Raw genomic sequence first — 20,075 nt, 5'->3', positions numbered from 1 at the left:
TTGTGAAGCCTAAACAGTACAAAGCAATCATATGATTGCAATTAACAGTCTCCTATGGGGAAAAGTGTAACAAGAATATAAAAATAATGTATTTAAAAATATATAAAAGCCCCTCCCCCAATAAAAATATAAATTACCCCCTTTTCCCATAAATTTTTTTTTATAAGAAATACTACATATCTGGTATTGCAGCATGCGTAAATGTCCAATCTATTAAAATATAATGTTTATTATCCTGCACAATTGACAGCGTAAATGTAAAAAAAAAAAAACGAACACCAGAATTGCTGATATTTGTTCACATCACGTCAGAAAAAAATTATTAAAAAGCAATCAAAAAGTTCCATCAAAACAATTTGTCCGATTCTCCGAATTTTCTGAAAAAAATTGGTTTGAAATTAATTTATACGTAGCGAATCACCATTAAAAACGGCTATTTTTGGCCTACAGAGATGCTCAATAGGGGTGTAGAACACTTTTGCCTTTCCGTAACACACATAGGGAGTGTGCTGTGTTATTGAAATAATACTGTTATTCAGTATGACATGCAGATTACAGGCATCACTATTAGAATCACTGCCGCAGAGTGTCTGGATGTGGCAGATTTTTTATGCAATTTTTATTTTATTTTAATTTATTTTAATTTTTTGATTACTCATTCTGGTGAGCATCGAGCTGGTGGTCCTCCGCCAGACGACATACCACCTGTTCCAGCCCCTGCCCCTGACTGTAAAAGTGCGAATGTTTCATTTAATCAGTCATGGTTCATTGTTATCGCTCCAAGCTGTTTCTTTGGATACTTGACAATTCCACAGGTAATATTACTTCGACGACAATAGGGCCTCAGTCTTGAAAAGATTACATCGATTTTTTTTTTTACATTTAAGATTTATATTAGATTCCCAAATCTAATGTCCCAGCGTTTACTTTGAACTAATACTATATGACCACAAAACCCAATATAACAAATGACGGCACAATGACAGAGCCTAGAGGTGGCAGCAGCATGAGGAGACCATAATCTTGCAAAATGACACAGCCTTGAATTGGTGGCAGCAGGAGGAGACCATATAGTGGCTGAATGACACAGCCTGGAGTTGGCGGAAGCATGAGGAGACCACAGGGCCTCAAAATCCCTAAGATTAAAAGATGAATTTTCAAATTCAAATTGAAGATTTATGGTAGCTAATTTCCCAGGCACAGCAGCATCAGTAAACCATATCGTGGCTGAATGACACAGCCTGGTGCTAGCGGCAGCATGAGGAGACAATAGGGCTTCACAATCCCTGAGATTAAAAGATTAATTTTCAAATTTTAATTGAGGAATAATGTGAGCTAGTGCTACCATAAAACATTTTAGGTAATGTCCCAGGCCCAGCAGCATGAGTAAACCATATAGTGGCTGAATGACACAGCCTGGAGGTGGCAGAAGCATGAGGAGACCATATAGTGGCTGAATGACACAGCCTGGAGGTGGCAGAAGCATGAGGAGACCATATAGTGGCTGAATGGCACAGCCTGGAGTTAGCAGAAGCATGAGGAGACCATATAGTGGCTGAATGGCACAGCCTGGAGTTGGCGGCAGCATAAGAACATATAGTGGCTGAATGGCACAGCATGGAGGTGGCATCAGCATGAGGAGAACATATGGTGGCAGAATGAGACAGTCTGGAGGTGGCAGCAGCAGCATCAAGAGTCCTGAAAGTGAGCCGGTGACAGAGTGGTGCGATGGGTGGCAATACCAGTACCCGGTGACGAAGGTGGGTGAAAAAAGGTCTGATATGGATGAATGTTTGTAACTGGGGAGCAGCACCATAAATCTGTTTGGCACTATCCATATTTGTGAAGTGTTGGTGTGGCACCATGGTCAATCTATTCTGATGCATCAGGCATTGGTGGGTGGAAATCCTGGCTGATCCATGCCTAATTCATCTTCACAAAGGTCAATCTCCACATTTTTTGTGGACAGATGAGTTCTCCTTGGGGTGACTATGGGACATGGTGGAGGATGAGGAGGCAGAGTCGCACACTGTCGCAGGACCAACGGCCTGAGAGCATGGAGGTGGAAGCGGCGTTACCTGTCCAAGTTGCTGTTGTGGCTGTGCAGGAACCACGTTCACCCAGTGGGCCGTAAAGGACATGTATTGTTACAGCTCCACACGTCGGTGCTGCCGTGCACTTTAGTACACTTTGGTAGAGTAGAGTGGTGGTTGTTAATACCAGTACCCTGTGACGATGGTGGGTGAAAGAAGGAGAACTTGGCATCAGACGTGTGGCATCAGGCAGGTGGCAGGGTCAAAATAGTAGCTGAGGCAGGTAGGCAGAAGATAACAGTAATTTTTTGTGTTGGTGTGCACAAGTAAGTATTGAGGCTATGCATTACATAAAAACTTAACTTTTAACATTATTCTTAGGATAAAATATATGGACTCAAAAACACCATGTGCCACCTGCACCACCAAGTATTGATGTGATGCAAAGAACTCTAAAAGGTGGAAGGGAACAACGTATGGTCAATTGTAACAGGTGGGGGTAAAAACTTCTCCTGTAAGGCCCTACTCTCGCACTATTAATTCCCTTATTGGCAAGTGTTATTCGTTCTTAAAAGGGCGACCCCACACAGGAACCTCTCCCTATTTCCACTTAAAAACACTGCCATTTCCAAGGGTTTTTAGTTGGAAATAGGGAGAGGTTCCTGTGTGGGGCTGCCCTTTTTAGGACGAGTAATACTTGCCAAGGGAATTAATAGTGCGAGAGTAGGGCCTTACAGGGGAAGTTTTTACCCCCACCTATTACAATGGACCATACGTTGTTCCCTTCCACCTTTTAGAGGTCTTTGCATTGCATCAATGCTTAGTGGTGTAGGTGGCACATGGTGTTTTTTGCACACCTTTCCTTTTGTTAGATTAAAAAAAAATTGGTTCCATATATTTTATCCTAAGAAAAGTTAAGCTTTAGCTAATGCATATCCTCAATACTTATTTGTGGTCTAATGCAGAGGAATTTCTGTAACTGGGGACCAGCACCTTAATTATGTTTTGCAGTATCCATGGCAGCACAATGAGAGAGCCTGAAGTAGTAGCATAAGCATGAGGAGACAATATGGTGGCACAATGACAGAGCCTGGAGGTGGTAGCATCAGCATGAAGAGACCATATGGTGGCACAATGGCAGCACCTGGAGGTGGTAGCGTCAGCATGAGGAGACCATATGGCAGCACAATGACAGAGCCTGGAGGTGGCAGAATCAGCATGAGGAGACCATATGGTGGCACAATGACAGAGCCTGGAGATGGCAGCACCAGCATGAGGAGACCATATAGCTGCACAATGAGAGAGCCTGGAGGTGGCAGCATCAACATGAGGAAACCATATAGCAGCACAATAAGAGAGCCTGGAGGTGGCAGCATCAGCATGAGGAGACCATATGGCGGCACAATGACAGAGCCTGGAGGTGGCAGCAGCAGCATGAGGGCCCACCAACTGTTAACTGGGGGTGTCGGATGTCACTTGGGATGAAGTGGATGACCGAGTGAACCAATCAAATATGGCTGCTGGGTTGTTGGTCAAGACACGACTGCTAGCTGACACCGGGAGCTCAGACCTCTCGCTGTGGCTCCTGCTGTCACACACTCCTACTCTGCTGTGACCTCTGCCTGCGCCTGATGACTTTAGGCCTCTGCCACTCCTCTGTACATGTCCTGGCACTTCTCTGCCTGCCATACTTGGTGTGTTTATGAGGGGAGTACAATACGCTTCACTACGCTTAAAACAGTATTTGTCTAGAACAGCAGCAGGTGTGTCCTTTTGGCTGGCCTTTAACAGTAATTAGGCCCTTAAGACTTTATCAGGAACAAAATGGTACAACATTTAGATGTACGTATGTGGCATGCACTAGTGAGGGCAGTAGAATGTGCTCCACTATGCTTAACAGTATTTGTTTACAACAGCAGCAGGTTTGTACTTTTGGCTGTCCTTTCACAGAATCTAGGCCCTTGAGAGTTTAATAGGTACAAAATAGTACACCACTTTGATGTAGGTATGTGGTATGCACTTAAGAGGGCAGAAAATGCACTACAGTACGCTTAAAAAAGTATTTGAGTACAACGACAGCCGGTGAGTACTTTTGCCTGGATTTTCACAGTATCTAGGCTCTTGACAGATTAACAGATACAAAATAGTACACTACTTAGATGCAGGTATGTGGTATGCACTTATGAGGGCAGAAAAATGTGCTACAGTACACTTAAATAACTATTTGTGCACAACACCAGCAGTACACAACAGTGCTGCAGCACACAGTCGCTGTGTACTAAACCCAAAATTGCACTCTCTCTCTCAAAGGCTATTATGAATGGACTGCTGGGTATGTATTATGCCCTCTACAGAATAGTATAACCAGCAGACCATTTGTTGTGGAACAAAGACACAGAGTTGCACTAAAAACGTATTCCTCCCTCCTCTGCTAATGTTTCTCCAGCTGAGCCAGCTTGTTCAAACATATGAGACAACACACAGCTCTCTGACCCTCTCTGTAATACAATGCTGTAGACAGCTGACTGGAAGGTTAATCGCAGCAGTAAAAATAATTTTCTGTGAAAAATGTACTGCTCTCTTTCCAACAGAACACTGAGGTGACTAGGAGCTGAAAGGCTGCTGGAAAAAGCTTTTCTGTGTAACACGCAGCGCTGTCTGTCCTATCTCTCTGCAGTGAAAGGATGAAGTGACTATCAGGAATATGGCTGCCAGTTATATAGGGCTGTGACATCACAGGAGTGACTGGCTGATGATAGGCTGCATCCTGCATGTGATTCAGGGTCATCCCACCTACCCTTGTTCCCGCCTTCCCAGGATTTCTTGTCCCATGTCCTCACATGTGGAACAGCCATTTAAGATGCCCTGGAGCCTGAACCACACTAAATAGAGTTTAATGAAGTTACATTTTTCCTGAAATTTATAACGAATTCTGATTCTTCAGATTCGATTCGCTCATATCTAACAATAATGATACCGATAAATACAACAGATCATTTTGCAAAAAGTGAAATAGTATTTATTTATTTTTTTTAAACAGTGTAATAATAGTAGAGCATGTATCCATGGGTCTCATTTTTATTGTATTGACCCACAGAATAAAAATAAAAAAAACTTGCAGTTTTACTATGAAGTGTACAGCGTAAAATAAAACCCCACAAAATTAGCAAAATTGAGTTTCTCTTTTAAAGTTCCCCAAACAAATAATATATATATATTTTTTTGTTGGTGTGAAAGGTGTGATTACAAAGTACAAACGGTTGCACAAAAAACAAGCCCTCCTATGGGTCTGTAGATAGTTAAAAAAGAAAAGATATGCATCTGAGAACGTCAGTAGATAAAATGAAAAGAGTAAAGGAAAAAATTAAATTGTCTATGTCTCAAGGCCAAAATGGGCTGTGTCTTTAAGGGGTTAATAAATAAATGATGATTAGATTGTGACAGTTTCTTGTATATTATGTATATTTTTGCGTTACTGTACTTTTTACTCTATTACTCTTATGGCCTTCAATGAAGCTACATTCTGCTCAGCTGACACATTCAGTCTTGTTTGCATTTGTTTCCATTTACACCATTGAAGTCTATATGTCTCTGGTTGTAGCATTAGCAGTCTTATCCATTAGGTGATAAAGAATCATTTGTGCAGATATGACAAAGTCCACTGTAATAAAGAATATGAAATGTGAATCCTGTGATCTTATCTCTTTTCTCTCATATACTTGTTGAATTACAGTGTAGAAAACTTACAATTATCATTTGTGTAACAGGCTTCATCATCAGATAAAGTACAGAACCAGGGTACTTTGATCAGGAGTTTGATGTAGCTGACCTTTAAGATGACACTTGAGGTCATTTTACTGATGCAGAAAACTGTGGACTTCTCTTTCTGTTTGAGAGTTTTTCCATTTTACTTGACTACTCAATTACTTCCTGATCCCAGCCGTGTGATTCCATGACAGCTTAAACAATGGGTCCAAAGACCCTTTGTCTTTTTTACTGCAGCGTTCCTAACCAGCCTTTGTGCAGAGAAATATGGCATTGCCCTGTTCAAGCCAATGCACTGAGTTACAATCCCCGCACAATTCTGTCTTTCCTGATATGGCACTGTCAAGAGCCCCCTTATTCTCAGTGGGGTATCTCCATGGTCAAACCCCACAATCAATGATAGCATACCCCCACAAAGTAAAATCTTCAGTGGTAAGAAACAAGCATCCGGCACGACTAACAACCTCCATTCATATAACTCTCCAGAGTCCCGTAATAGCCAAGCAATCAATGAAAGATCACAAGTGTGGTGCGCTCTATCATAAAGACCGCACAGTCTGTATACCATCCACAGTAATAGAAATCAAAGAGGGCACTAACCCAATGGTAGATCTTACTGCAGTGATTTTTATTTCAATCTGGTCACAAACGCAAATTGGTAAAACTGAAGCAGGACGGACAAACAAACACGGGTTATTCCACGGTGGTGCCATTTTGCGCAACTGTGGCGCTTCGACTGGCCCTTGCGTCATCACGTTAGCAGATACATTATATATCACCGGACTAGCATTGTCATGTAAACAAACACATAAGTTAGTGCATATTAAAACATATCTAAAAACATTGTAAACAGAGACGCAGAACTACAATGATGCATTTCATTCATTGCGTTCATTAAGGCCAAGGGGACCAATGGCCTCAAGAAGCATGATCCATCTGGCGTCTTTATAACCCCTGTGTTTGTTTGTCCATCCGTCCTGCTTCTGTTTCACCAATAGGTGTTTGTGACCAAATTGAAATAAAAATCACTGCATTAAGATCTGCGATTGGGTGAGTGCCCTATTTGACTTCTGTTACTGTGGATGTCCACACAAAGTAGTCTACTTCCCATAACTTAGTGCAAAAGAAGTGATGATCTACACATTACACATCTATAAGGTGTATGGAGCCATAATATGGCCCCCATAATAGTATTTAGGGCTAAACATGAAATTTATACAGATTTTTTTTTTATAATTTGGTTACATTCATACAAAAAATGTGCCATGCTCTATTGGATGCCTTACGATGGAGGTACTCTCTAGTAGAAGCATTGCTTCTATGATAGAATATTTCTGTAATACAGTGCTGTTCAGTGGCAAAGTTATAGCGGCACGTGGATGGTCTAGCTCTGTACCAATAGCTATTCATTGTGCTCGTGTACAGGTTTTATGCACAACACTCTACCAAGAACAGATGGCCTATGGGTGTATTTACACTTAGTGGAGTGATGCTGTCTGGCTGCATGAGCTAAAAGATTCATTAGGAGGCTGAAGTTTAAAAAAGATACATAGTATACCCTTTATACCATCTTTATGGCATGATGGACATGCTGGCCTCTGAAGGGAAAAAAAGTCTTGGTCAGGTCACGTCACTCTGCGAACAGGTCCCCCAAGTAAAGTTGGTCATAACAACTACTATTATGACCATTATTATTCATTATTCAAACAATTTTACATTCATTTATTATGGGCAGAGAATGGGCTGAAAAATAGCAAAATAAACATTTATAACCCCTTAGCTCGCCCCAGCCACCTCTCTGGTTACAGCTGTCGAAAGTTCTGTAGTGAAATCCCTGTATGTTGAACGCTATATCAATCACCGGCGTAAGTGGTCTCTTCTGCATGTCCTGCACGTGACTCTTTCAATTTCAATTACATTAGAGCTTCTTGACATTCTCTTGCTGGTCTAGAGTGGTTTAGCATTCCGTACCTCATATCTCTGGTGGTCTAAGGTGATGAAAGGGTTAACCTAATCTACATTATTCATGGTGCTCTTGGATGGTTTTGGATTAAAGCGGATCTGTCATTAGACTATGCTGAATATGTTTGCTTTCCAATTAGCAAAAACAGTGCACACAAATATTGTGCCTATTGACTAATAGAAATAGTTAAAGAATTTTCCTGAAACATAGTTTGTGAGTCTGGTGTATTCCTGAGAGAAGCGCTCCCCTTGGTTTAGCACAACTTTTTCACAGTGATTGATGGGCTATTGTGTATGTATAATAACATCCTGCTATCCAATGTGGCTGAAAGGAATGGCACTGCCCTTAGGAATATTCTAGACGTAAAAACTCTGTACCCAATTGTTTTTTTTTTATTGAAAATAGCTGAATTTATAATCATTCACCAAATCAGATTTTTTTTTGTCCCAAGTTTGCCTTTATGGAGATTGACTTTTCTGATCAGTACTATAAAAAAGGGGATACATAAAAGAATGGAGTATAAAGGGGGCATTTCTGGAGGAGTTTTTTTGTATTAGGCTAGATAGACATTATTACCCCCTTAAGGACAATGGATGTAAATTTACGTCCTGATGCGATGGGTCCTGTACATGATGCGACCACTGGAACAGCCACAGGGATCCGATCCAAAATGGCAAACAGAGATCCCCTCACTTGTCTCTGCTGCTCTCCCAGGGTCTTCTTCTCTGGTCTGACATCGAGCAGACCAGAGAAGAAGATTGCCGATAATACTAATCATTGTTAATGATTTCTATAAATAGTCCCCTATGGGGACATAAAAAGTGTAAAAAAAAGTAAAAAAAAAAAAAAAAAGGGAAAAATCTCCTCCCCAATAAAGATGTAAATCACCACTTTTTCTCATTTTACCCCCAAAAAGCATTAAAAAAAATAAACATATTTGTTATCACTGTGTGCGTAAATGTCCAAACTATCAAAATGTAACTGATCCTGTACGGTGAATCGCGTAAATGTTAAAAAAAAAAAAAAAAAAAAAAAGGAAGTCTAAAATTTATGTGTTTTGGTCACATCACATTCCAAAATAAATAAATAAAATGTGATCAAATAGTCATATACACAAAAGTGGTACCATCAAAACTACAGATCATGGTGCAAAAAAATTGCCCTCATACAGCCACATATATGAAAAAATGAGATAGATATAAGTGGTTAAAATAGGGCAATTTTGGGAAATAAGTTTGTTTTTTGAAAAGCAGTTCAATAATAGAAAAGTATGTAAACATAGGTATCATTTTAATTGTATTGACACAATATCCACAGAATAAAGAAAACATAATTTTTATCGTAAAGTGTACAGCGTGAAAACAAAACCCTCCAAAATTAGCAAAATTTCTGTTTTCTTTTCAATTTCCTCACACAAATAATATTTTTTTGGGGTCTGCCGTACATTTTATGGTAAAATGAGGATAATTAGTAATACAAAAAAACAAGCCCTCATCTGGGTCTGTGGATGGAATATAAAAGTGTTATGATTTTTAGAAGTCAAGGAGAAAAAACAAAAATGCAAAAATAAAATTTTCCCAGTCCTTAAAGCCAAAATTGGCTGTGTCCTTAAAGGGGTACCCCAGTAATATTTATTTTTTATTTTTTAAATCAACTGGTGCCAGAAAGTTAAACAGATTTGTAAATTACTTGTCCAGAGCAGGAGCAAATCCCCATAGCAAACCTCTTCTGCACTGGACAGTTCCTGACATGGACAGAGGTGTCAGCAGAGAGCACTGTGGTCAGACAGAAAAGAAATTCAAAAAGAAAAGAACTTCCTGTTGAATGTTTAACTTTCTGGCCCCAGTTGGTTTAAAAAAAATTGTTTTGCACCAGAGTACACCTTTAAGGGGTTACAAAAAGATCTGACATTTGACAAAATGCATTTCTTTTTCCCCTGCACTTTTCACCATCCTAGACTAATTTAGTTTTATTGAAAGAAGCTAAAGGCTAGACTTTATATAATGCTTCCATTCTCTTCTTTTATTCCTTTCTGCATCCTTAGGCACATTTAGACTAAATGGAATAGAATATATCTAACACAAAGTTTGACTTAATCAGAGCTATTTTTTTTGTTAGATGCTAAAATAAAAGTCATTTGTAGAAAAGAAAGGAAGTTCATAGGTTGTTCTGTTTGTTAAGATGTCATTTTCTGCTGGCATAAAAGCTTGTTATTGTTTATTCCACCTACGCAGACTAATGGATACATTTATTCTAACTTATGAAGTATTAAGAAGTAGATACGGTAATCACATTTTGATCATGTATTATGACTGCATCACTTTAATAAGCCAGGGCTTTATAGATGTTACTCTAGTTGTGACATTAAAGGAGCACTGTGGCATAGGAAAATCATCCCCTATCCAAAGTGCTTGTCCCATTGGTCAAACCCCCCCCCCAAAATTACCCCTTTAAAGCATATGTAATGTTTGTGTGAGTTTTCAAGGGCTATAATCATTTGGTAAATGAGTGAGACACCAAATATAACAAGAATGATATAGATAAACAAAGTAGGCTATTGTAAACCAGCAAAACAATAAACAAGTCACTAATAATGGGTCACCCGCTGAAAAAAAAAAATCGCAAACAGCAGCAAAAATGTGGCTGAGAAATAGTGAAATAATCCAAAACACAATAAAAACTCTATTAAAATACTACCCATGAAATTTATGTATCTTCATGATTCAGAAATTCTACAAATAAACTCATAAACCTATAGGTGGAATCATTTATGTTTAAACAGTTTTTTGCAATATACAATATTTTTTTAATCAGGCATAGATCCTAAACTGGTTATGGAAAAACCTTAAAGGATAGAAAAAAAATGGTTTTAAATAAACTGGTGCCAGAAAGTTAACAGATTAGTAAAAATCTTAAAGGGGTATTCCATGATTTTTTTTTTTTTTTTTTTTATAAAGTTAGTGTAGTTCATAATATATTGTCTGTACCTGTGTTTGATGCTGATTTCACAATATTTATGTAATTTTTGCCCCAATGTTTGTCTAGCAGCATACAAAACGAGTGTTGACTCAGGTTTTCCCAGGTTACAGTGCAGACCAAGAAGTTACATTGCTAGTCAGGTGTTCAAAGGGAGCCTGTCTGTTTCAATGGGTGGAGCGACCGCTGGGTGGAAGAAACATCATTCTGCAATCATTTTGCAAGGAATTGTAGTTTTGCAACAGTTGAAGACACCCTGGTTAGAAAACACTAGTCTATTGAATGGAAAGGAGCACAGGTGTTTTCAGTGGGTGGGGTGGCTGATGTACACACTTACAAACAAGGAACCATGGGACATGTAGTTGGAGGGAAGTAACTCCAACAGGAAATAGCCATTTTACAATAAGATTGCCACAGTATTATGGTTGACTCAGAATATAGCCGTCTAGCTCCAAGACAAGCACTGATCCTGCCTAAGCATGTCCATTATTATCTGGCAGGTAAGTACTAAAATCACCTCATGGTGGATTATCCCTTTAACCCTAGCAGTATTTATCAGCTGTTGTAGACTACAGAGAGAGTTGTGTAGTTCTTTCAAGTCTGACCACAGTGTCCTCTGCTGACACCTCTGTCAGGAACTGTCCAGAGCATGAGCAAATTCCCACAGCAAACCTCTTCTGCTCTGGACAGTTTCTGACATGGACAGAGGTGGTCAGACTCAAGGTCAGACTGGAAATAGCTAAACAAGTTCCTCTGAAGCATACAGCAGCTAATAAGTACTGGGAGGCTTAAGATTTTTAAATAGAAGTAATTTCCAAATCTCTTTAACTTTCTGACACCAGCTGATTTGAAAAAAGAAAGAATAGCATACTAAAGGTAATTCATACCTTGCCGCAAATGGACGTTCATTAACATCCATCTGCGGCTTTATGAAAAGTGAGTCCCTTTCCTCCCATTGCCTCTGTCCTATGCTGTTCCCTCCCGCACAGAAGTATCTTATGCTGTGGGTTCAGCTCCACTATTTAGTGAGGACAATATAGAGGACAGAAAAAATGGTACCGATAAAAACTTCAGATCACGGCGCAAAAAATTAGTCCTCATACCGCCCCTTATACGGAAAAATAAAAAAGTTATAGAGGTCAGAAGAGGACATTTTTCACTGTATTAATTTTGGTGCATGTAGTTAAAAAAAAATTTTTGAGTAGTAAAATAAAATCAAACCTATATAAATTGGGTATCCTTACAACCAGATGAACCTATATAATAAATATAAGGTGCAATTTTTACTGAAAACTGCACTGTGTAGAAACGGAAGCCGCCAAAAATTACAAAATGGCTTTTTTTTTTTTCTATTTTGCCCCACAAATATTTTTTTTCTGGTTTCGACGTAGATTTTGTAGTGAAATTCTAAATGGTATTACAAAGTAAAATTGTTGGTGCAAAAAACAAGCCCTCCTATACATTTTTATGTGGAATATTGAAAGTGTTATGATTTTTAGAAGGTGAAGAGGGAACAAAACAAAAGTGCAAAAATGAAAAATCGAAAAAGAGGGAAGGTTAAGAATTTGTAAAACAAAAAACTGTGGAAACATGATGCAATAGGGTATTGCATCATGTTGCACTGCTTTTTGATTTGCAAAGATAACTGTTTCCTATTTTGAGGGTGAAAAAACAGCAGATTGCAAAAAATTTGTGTGAACTGGGTCTAACTCCAGGTTGACCAGTTGCGCGTTGCAACCAATCAGATTTCTTCTTTAATTTTTTAACAAGGCCTCTGAGAAATAAAAGAAGCAATCTTATTGATTGCGATGGGCAGTTGGTCAATTTTTTCTTTGCGCATGGTTTGATAAATCTCCCACTGTATGTATAGCACAGTAAAAGTCACCAAACTCTTAAAGGAGAACTATCATGCAGAAAAACCTATCCCCCATCTAAAGAGTAGGGGATAAGTTTTAGATCGCGGGGATCCAACCGGGGACCACCACGATCTCCTGCATGGGACACCGGCTCTCCCCGGGAATGGGGCGTACCGACCCCAGCCAACACGCCCCCTCCATGTATCTCTATGGAAGAGCCGAAGATAGAGTCTTACTTTTTCTCCTTTATTTATTTATTTTATTTATTTATTTATTTATTTATTTATATAGGTCCTACAGATTCCGCAGCGCTTACCTTTAAGTAAGACTTTACTAAGTGAAGACTTTTTTCTGCTGCAAACCAAACTACAAATGGGTTTAAATGTCTGCGAATGTTATGTGCTTTGATTTTTTGACTGTGTTCGTTAAAATGTATAAAAGTTTTCTTGATTTAGTTATGACATATGCACAGGATATTCCATAAACGTTTCATAGTAGAATATTACAGAAATCTTTCTGATATAGGTTTTTTCTATGTCTTTCTCACTCTTGTTTTTTGATAAAAGTACTGACCAGAATGAGAACCAAATACCAAAACAGTATGTTTGAACACAGCCTTATTACAGCCCTAATTTCAGTTTTCTGAGGAAAGGGATTTAGGGGTCATTATTTTACAAGACTTGGGGTCTATTCACACAGGCAAAATTTCCGCTTGCGGAATTCCGAAATGAAAGCCCAATAGACTTCTATGGGATTCCACACTTCTGAATTTCTGCACCAATGCCACACAAAATCCGTACAAGCCAGAAACCACCCAAGGAAGCCGAATTGGTGCAGAAATTCTGCCCATGTTAAAAGACCCTTAAAGGTAGGCAGACAGTGTCATAGAGCAGCAGGAAATGCTAGGAGAATGCTTAGTTGTGTAGGGAGAGGTATTAGCAGTAGAAAGAGAGAAGTGCTCATGCCACTGTACAGAGAACTGGGGAGACCTCACTTGGAGTATTGTGCGCAGTACTGGAGGCCGTATCTCCAGAAGGATATAGATACTTTGGAGAGAGTTCAGAGAAGAGCTACTAAACTACATGGATTTCAGGATAAAACTTACCAGAAAAGATTAAAGGACCTTAACATGTATAGCCTGGAAGAAAGAAGAGACGAGGGATATAATAGAGACTTTTATAAACATAAAGGGAGTTACCACGGTAAAGGAGGAGAGTATATTTAAAAGAAGAAAAACTACCACAAGAGGACATAGTTTTATATTAGAGGGGAAAAGGTTTATACAGTAATATGAGGAAGAATTACTTTACAGAGAGAGTAGTGGATGCATGGAATAGCCTTCCTGCAGAAGTGGTAACTGCAAGTACAGAGAATGAGTTTAGTTATGCAATGGATAGGTAGAAGGCCATCCTTTATATAAGATAGGTCCAGGGACTATTCATATGCACAGGATATTGGGCAGAATAGATGGGCTAAATGGTTCTCATCTTCCAACACATTATATGTTTCTATGTTATTATTTACAATATTAGATTCAATTGTTATACGGCTTCAAGCCCTATATCTAAAACTATAAACAAACTGGTCTCGTTGAGGGGAGGGAAGAATCGCATGTTCTACAGAGAATATTTCAAGGTACACTTTTTAAATAAATATTTTGTTTCTATTATTACGCACTTTAGAAGTCTAAAAAGCTTATAATACACTGAAGTAGTGACTTATGAAATGAGGAATTTTCCCTATAAATTGTAATATAAAAAAAATTATTGTTGGCAAAGTCTAAGGACCAATTATGCAAATAACCCAGCCGATTCCTCTCTTTTACCTGATGAATACGCACAGCTGGGCTTTTCCTATGGATCCTGACTCACAGAGATCTGATTAATTAAGTGCAGCTTTGTTAACGCATTCTCTTTGATGGATACTTAGCATTTCTGTCACTTACTTTGAAGCCTTTTTCTTCCTAAAAATATTTCAAGGTGACACAAAATCACAGAGCTTTGATCTCGCTCTAGAAACCGCACTTCAGACTTTACTTACTGACCTTCCAGTCACAAAATAGATAGGAGGCATTACAGCTAACAGTACATTCACACCATCTTGTCAGCCGCTAAATGTATAGCATTGTAACAGCCTATAAGTGACAGGGCGGACACACCTGCTAAAGCGTTGAACGCAAAACTGCTGTGCATTGTAGTTCATTTGTTATAACGTATTTACTATAGTACTACCATCTACCTATTATTATTTGTTTCTTTTATAATTCACTCTAGGAAATTGGTTACACCCAAAATATATAGGGGGAGATTTCGCAAAACCTGTCCAGAGAAAAAGTAGCTACCACAGGTTTTGATAAATCTCCCCCATTATCTTTACAGTGATCATTTGAGAAAATTGCTGTAAATGAATCAGAATGTAGGACATCATGTAGCATTTTGGAGACTTATAAGTTAGTTTTTCTCCTGGAATGATGTCAGGATTGGCCATTCTGTGTACCCAGCAGAATTGAGTGCTAATAGAATCATTTTGGCATTTGAGTATAGCAAGCTGCTTAGTGGTTGCTGTGTTTTTTTTCTGGAACAGTTAATACTGAGCAGTCTGGTGTTCGTTCTTTTGTATAGTACATTTTATTTCATCTTGTTCCCCCGTACTGTTCCTTCATATCCAAGTACTCACAAAGATTTTTTATTTCTGAAATGTGGCTGTATTCAAGTTCTGTTGATTTTCTTTTCTTTCGGGTCTCAGAACTTTGCTGGCTATTATGTGTAGTCTGCAGGACAATTCTTGCCATCAAGAACATGGTAACTCCAGTACAAACTTTACTGATGCCCAAGAACATTATGGCTTCATTATAAAGGTTGTTTTTGCATTACAAATGAAGATTGTTGATCAACCCAGATCTGGCTCCTCAACCCCATAGTGACCAACTATTATTGCCATAGGACGCTGCACTTGGCTATACAAATGTAGGATTATATGGTAGCCAAGCACATGAATGACCAACCATATAATGCTTAAATGCACCAAGTCCGCCAATACCACATACCACACAAGACAAAGCAGCTTGTGGTCCTGAATTATGAAGGGGGAGCTTAAAGGAAAACTGTCACATGTTCACTCCCACACTAACCACAGTTACTGACGGATAGAGCGAGGGACGCCCGGATCCGTCCAGCCGTTCGCTCACCACCCGCTTATGAATATTCATCCCTCCTTCTCTCCCTCTCCCCGTCGCTCCGAACTGGTTTTCACTGTGCATGTCAGGAAGCTGCACATGCGCAGTGAAGAACCACAGGTACTGCACTATCCGTCAGTACCTGTGATTAGTGGGGGAGTGAACATGTTACCGTTTTCCTTTAAGAAGGGGACCTTACTCTGTGATATCTATCCTCATGGCTTAAAGTCTTAGGGTCTATTCACACGTACAGTATTCTGCGCAGATTCGATGTGCAGGATTTTCTGCTGCAGATTTCAACACTAAGACTTTAAGCCATGAGGATGGTGGGCCACATGGAGAACTCAGGAAGGTGAAGCACTTTAATCGGAGATATAAAGCCTGTTTTGAACTTATTATGATGAACTTCTGCAGTTTTAAACATATGTTACCCAGTAGCGGGCCCACTTAGGCCTCAGATGTGTTTGCCCCCACATGCAAAACCCCCAGCTATTCCACTGGTTCATGTTATGTCAGAAAAATGATTTTGTAGTTATCTAGTTTTAAAAAGGAAATTGTTTTAGTATTAGGCTAGTTTTAGTCAATTAAGCAAGTAGACAAATAGTGAAAAGTAGTAAGTAGTAAATAGCTATTAACCAGGTATTACTTATGAACATTGAATACAGACAATGGGGGAGATTTATCAAAACCTGTTCAACCAAATAGATTGCTTCTTTCATTTTGCAAAGGCCTTGTTAAAAATGAAAGAAGCGATCTGATTGGTTGCTATGGGAAAGGTTTTGATAAATCTCCCCCAATAAGATTAGTTCATATTTTATTCAGTTTTCTAAATTGTCAATAGATTTTAGTTAAAATTTTAGTCATCAAAACTTATTTTTTATATAGTTTTAGTTACATCACTGAAAAAGTGTTGTTGACTAAAACTATTACAAAAATGATAAGTCAATGCGTTAACTTAAAAATGCAGGTGCCGCCAGGAAGGTAGCGCACTCAGGGACGTCACTGACGTCCCATGCATGCGCCCATAGCAACAGAGTAGCGAAGTATCGTGGAGGACGGGAGCCGGCCGGCATGCTAAGTCACCAACACCAGCTGGCAGCACGTCATCTTCGGTGCTCCGACCACTGCTCCTCCGGTCCCGAGACCTACTGCTATGGTCTATAGGCCATAGCAGTAGATCGAGACCCCGGACCAGAGGAGTGGTGGACGGAGCACTGAAGTGGGGCATTAACCAGGCATACAGCCTCCAGCCATACACTGTATATGGCTGAAGGCTGTATATCTGTGGGGGAACTATACTGCACCTAATGTGGGGAGCTAATTGCTCCCCACATTAGGTGCAGTACAGTTCCCCACATTAGGTGCAGTATAGTTCTCCACATTAGGTGCAGTATAGCTCCGAGCTATACTGCACCTAATGTGGAGAACTATACTGCACCTAATGTGGGGGAACTATACTGCACCTAATGTGGGGGAAATATACTGCACCTAATGTGGGGGAACTGTACTGCACCTAATGTGGGGAACTATACTGCACCTAATGTTGGGAGAACTGTACTGTACCTAATGTGAGGAGAACTATATTGCACCTAATGTGGGGAGAACTATACTGCACCTAATGTGGGGAGAACTATACTGAACCTAATGTGGGGAGGACTGTACTGCACCTAATGTGGGGGAACTGTACTGCACCTAATGTGGGGGGGGCTGTTCTGCCAACCTAATGCGGGGAAACTGTACTGCCAACCTAATGTGGGGGAACTGTACAAAAATATAAAATTGTACAATTCTGATCCCTATAACTCTTTTATTTTTCTGTATATAGGGATGTATGAGGGTCATTTATTGCGCTTTGATTTGTAGTTTTTATCTGTACCATTTTTGTTTTGATGGGACTTTTCAATTGCTTTTTATATATTTTTTATGGTATTTGAAGTGATCAAAAATGTGCAAATCTGGTTAGTGCACTATTACGACTTTTGGGGCCCCTCTTTTGATTTGCAAGGAGTAAGGCAAGGCAACTTTCAAGAATGCTTTCTCTCAGGCACAAGGAAACAAAGATCCGGCAGGGAAGTGAGAAGGGTGGAGGAATTTATCAATGAGCCACATGTGAATTACACTATTGAGCGCACTGGCCCTTTAAATCTTAAAGCTCCGACTGGAACTCGCATGCAGGCGCGTCCTGCAATGCGAGTCCCAGCCCTGCCGGCAGCAGAAGGTATTTGGAATATCCATTTTCCTTACAAGCAGAGAGCTTCAAAGTAAGAAAAATGCAAAATATTCAAAATTTTCAAACGAGAGTTGAAAACGCTGCCCTGTCAGGACTGGGCACAATTGATATGGTATCAGCAGGCGATTGGGCATGTGTATATTACATCTTATATTATGAAGCCAGACTGAACCCATTACTAAAAATGTTATGGTGCTAGATAACCACTTTAAAAGTTGTCAGACATTAGAACATTTCTTTAGACAAGGGCTCTGATGAGACAATCTGCCAGTAGTTCAGGTTGGTATGTCTATGACAATTTGTGTAGAATTGCACATAATACATGTGAGGTCATGGGCCCATACTGAGTCTATTGGATTCAATACAGAATGTGTAAAGGACATCTATCTGTATTATTGAGATAAACAAGGATAAGTTGGCGAGCACATACTGATACTGTAACTACTGCATGGACCTGGCATACAGGTGCACGCTGCTAGGCTGAATATACATAAACAGGAAAATACAGCAGCACACTGCTAGCACAAAGATACAGATAAAACATGAAATGCTATATTGCTTCAATGCAAAAAAATGCAAAAATTAGGTACTTAGCTCACAATTTGGCGGCCAAATAGTTTGGACCATCCCACCGTGATAAGGTGACCTCATTGGGACAGACCCTACACTGTGAATATGCCTCTGTGTAATCAGTTTAACAGGCTTGCAAGGTCTGAGACGTCCAGCACCTTATACGGCACTTAATAGAGGTGGGTGGGGTGCAAGAGCCAACATGGAGGCAGCCACTCCCCCATATGTATAACACAAACAAGGATAAGTTGGCCAGCACATACTGATATCGTAACTACTGCATTGACCTGGCATACAGGTGCAAGCTGCTAAGCTGAATATGCATAAACAGGAGAATACAGCAGCATACTGCTAGCATAAAGATACAGATAAAATATGCAATGCTATATTGCTACAATGCAAAAAATGAAAAAATGAGGTACGTAGCTCACAATTTGGCGGCCAAATAGTTTGGACCATTCCACCGCGATAAGGTGACCTCATTGGGACAGACCCTACACTTGTAGGGTCCGTCTCAGTGAGGTCAACTTATCGTGGTGGGATGGTCCAAACTATTTGGCTGCCAAATTGTGAGCTAAGTACCTAATTTTTGCATTGTAGCAATATAGCATTGCATATTTTATCTGTATCTTTGTGCTAGCAGTATGCTGCTGTATTCTCCTGTTTATGTATTATTGAGATATCTACTCACTCACCAATGTTTTCTCCCCCTAACAAATAATGCTTAAAGGGGTACTCCACTGCCCCAGCGTTCATAACATTTAGTTCAGAATGCTGGGTGTGGGCTGCGGGGTCGTGATGTCACGGCCATGCCCCCTCAATGTAAAACTATGGGAGGGGGCGTACGCCCCCTCCCATAGACTTGCATTGAGTATGCATGGCCGTAACGTCACGACCCCGCAGCCCAAACTCAGCCTTCGTAACTAAATGTTCCGAATGTTGGGGCAGTGGAGTACCCCTTTAAAGCAGCTGTAACAGTTTTAACAAGAATAACATATTCAGCAAGGCCTGTTAACCATTGGACTATTACATATTAATAGCAACATCAAAATAGCTAAACAGCGCTTCAAATGTTTTTGTTATCTTCTCATCTTCCGTTACCAAGATTTAGTCATGCAGGATGTTAAAGACGGTAAACAGAATCAGTGGGAAACTCCTATCAAGGGAGCTTTAAAAGCCAAAAATAAATGTTTCATATGTTTCATGGCAGTGCGCACAGTCATTTGCTTTAGAACACGATCTACGCGGTGTTCAGAGAAAGACATGCCGCGCGTTGTTTTAGGGAATATGTTGCCATGAGATGAGACTTTTGCAATGTGACTTTGCATTTTGCTGATTATTTTCTCAGAAAAGTTTCAAGTGAAGCTCCATTGTCACACAGGTTTAGGCCAGTCAATGGAGCCAGACAAGTGAAGGCATTCTGTATTATGTTTCTATAAGGCTAGTGTCATTTCTGGCTGTGTTTTTTTTTTTTTAACTGCTACTGCAGTTTTTGGTCCAAAGCCAA

General features: G+C 39.8%; 1 protein-coding gene across 4 annotated transcripts in view; it reads left to right on the top strand.

Moving 5' to 3' along the window:
- Positions 1 to 20,075, top strand: part of DHRSX (dehydrogenase/reductase X-linked) — a 474,272-nt gene that overhangs the window by 450,536 nt on the left and 3,661 nt on the right. The window lies entirely within an intron of this gene.

The sequence above is a fragment of the Hyla sarda genome, chromosome 2 (genome assembly GCF_029499605.1).
Source record: "Hyla sarda isolate aHylSar1 chromosome 2, aHylSar1.hap1, whole genome shotgun sequence".
Classification (NCBI taxonomy): Eukaryota; Metazoa; Chordata; class Amphibia; order Anura; family Hylidae; genus Hyla; species Hyla sarda.
Note: the sequence above shows the minus strand (reverse complement) of the source record. Positions and strands in the feature narration are given on the sequence as shown.